The sequence below is a fragment of the Piliocolobus tephrosceles genome, unplaced genomic scaffold (assembly GCF_002776525.5).
Source record: "Piliocolobus tephrosceles isolate RC106 unplaced genomic scaffold, ASM277652v3 unscaffolded_37368, whole genome shotgun sequence".
Lineage (NCBI taxonomy): Eukaryota > Metazoa > Chordata > Mammalia > Primates > Cercopithecidae > Piliocolobus > Piliocolobus tephrosceles.
Window position 1 is genome coordinate 304 of NW_022321385.1, and position 2,324 is coordinate 2,627.

Consider the following 2,324-nt stretch of genomic DNA (forward strand, 5'->3'; position numbering starts at 1 on the left):
GCAGGAAGAAGGCAGGGCGCAGTTGCTCACGCCTGTAATCCCAGCACTTTGGGAGGCCGAGGCGGGCGTATCACCAGGTTAGGAGTTCCAGACTAGCCTGGCCAACATGGTGAAACCCAGTCTCTACTAAAAATACAAAACATTAGCCAGATATGGTGGCACGTGCCTGTAGTCCCAGCTACTTGGGAGACTGAGGCAGGAGAATCGCTTGAACTTGGGAGGCGGAGGTTGCAGTGAGCAGAGATCCATGCCATTGCACTCCAGTCTGGGCAACAGAGCAAGACTCCATCTTAAACAAAAAAAAAGCAAGAAGAAAGTTCCAGTAGCCACAGAAGTTAGTTGCTTTGACCATGGGCATGATACCAGAATTTCAAAAATGACAGAAAAAGCAGGCAGACAGATGGCAGAGGTGTTTGCTGGACTCCTTAAGCCCTGCACTCCAGCCTGGGCAACAGAGTGAGACTCTCTTTCAAAAAAAAAAAAAAAAAAAAAGAATGGCTTTTGTTGATTAGCAAAAAGCTGGAACAAGGACACTGGCAACACAACAGGATTGGGACCCTCCTTTTTTTTTTTTTTTCTTTTTTTTGAGACAGAGTCTTGCTCTGTCATCCAGGCTGGAGTGCCGTGGTGTGATCTCAGCTCACTGCAACCTCCACCTCCTGGGTTCAAGCGATTCTCCTGCCTCAGCCTCCCTAGTTGCTGGGATTACAGGCATGTGCCACATCACCCGGATAATTCTTGTATTTTTAGTAGACATGAGGTTTCACCATGTTGGCCAGGCTAGTCTCGAACACCTGAGCTCAAGTGATCCACCCATCTCGGCCTCCCAAAGTGCTGGAATTACAGGTGTGAGCCATCGTGGTGGCCATAGATAGCTTTTTTTTTTTCTGAGACAGGCCCTCTCTCTGTCTCCCAGGCTGGAGTGTAGTGACGCGATCATGGCTCACTGCAGCCTCAACCTCCTGGGCTCAAGTTATTCTCCTATCTCAGCCTCTTGAGTAGGGACTACAGGTGCACCCCACCACGCCTGGCCAATTTTTGTATTTTTTGTGGAGACGAGGTTTCACCATGTTGGCCAGGCTGGTCTTGAACTCCTCGGCTCAACCCATCCTCTCACCTTGGCCTCCCAAAGTGCTACGATTACAGGTGTGAGCCACTGCCCCTGGCTGGATTGCTTCATTTTAAACACTATAAAATAAATATCTCACCCTCCCCCGTAAATACACATTTCTACCCCCTACTCCATTTTTAACACTACAGGGCAATATTTTGAATTGAAATATTCCATAATATTAGTTTTTGTCACTCACCTGTAATAGCGTAGACACTGGCTGGGTGCAGTGGCCCACGCCTGTAATCCCAGCCCTTTGGGAGGCCAGGGCAGGTGGATCATCTGAGGTCAGGAGTTCGAGACTAGCCTTACCAACATGGAGAAACTCCATCTCTACTGAAAATACGAAATTAGTCGGGCGTGATAGCACATGCCTGTAATCCCAGCTACTCGGGAGGCTGAGGTATCCCTCAGAATTGCTTGAACCCAGGAGGCAGAAGTTGCGGTGAGCCGAGATCACACACAGCATTGCACTCCAGCCTGGGCACCAAAAGCGAAACTCAGTGTCAAAAAAAAAAAAAAAAAAAAAAAAAAGAAAAGAAAAAGAAAAGTATAGACACTAGATTGTAGTTGCAGAATTACATCAGAATGGAAATATGTTCAGGCTGAGTCCTTCCTTTGGCATGTTTGCATTGTGTGAACACTGGAATGAATCCATTTCTGTTACCATTACCATATGTTTTTCTCATCCCGTACGGTTTTCTCAGTACATAGCGTCGTGTAAGCCACTCTAACACTGGAGTTCAGAGAACTGGTTTGAGTTCCAGCTTGCTAACCAGGTGGTGCTCAAAACACAGCCATGGCCACAAAAGCCCATTCTCTGAAGTTGGTAATCATAGCCTAATTCTCCTTTTGACTCCTCAACACACTGTTTCAAAAAGATGGTAGCCAACCACCCTTCTGTGGTTCATAAGTGTGGTGGTTCAGTTTTCACGCATGTGTGAGACGTGCCTCCCTCCAACCTTGTTACAGCACAAGCACATTACCCATCTGACATGAGGGGAAAAAAGGTTATGGTTCTAAATGTCATTTTTGGAAAAGAAGAATTCAGCCAGGAGCGGTGGCCCACGTCTGTAATTCCAGCACTTTGGGAGGCCAAGGTGGGCGGATCACTTGAGGTCAGGAGTTTGAGACCAACCTGGCCAACGTGGCGAAATCCTGTCTCTACAAAAAAAAAAAAAAAAAAAAAAAAAAAAAAAAAAAAAAAAAAAAA

At 46.5% G+C, this 2,324-nt stretch overlaps 1 non-coding gene across 1 annotated transcript; it reads left to right on the forward strand.

The window, feature by feature from the left end:
• The first annotated feature begins 2,005 nt into the window (after positions 1-2,005).
• Positions 2,006-2,107, forward strand: LOC113222993. The gene has a single exon (XR_003308582.1). It is a non-coding gene; the product is annotated as a small nucleolar RNA U13 (small nucleolar RNA).
• Positions 2,108-2,324: the final 217 nt, after the last annotated feature.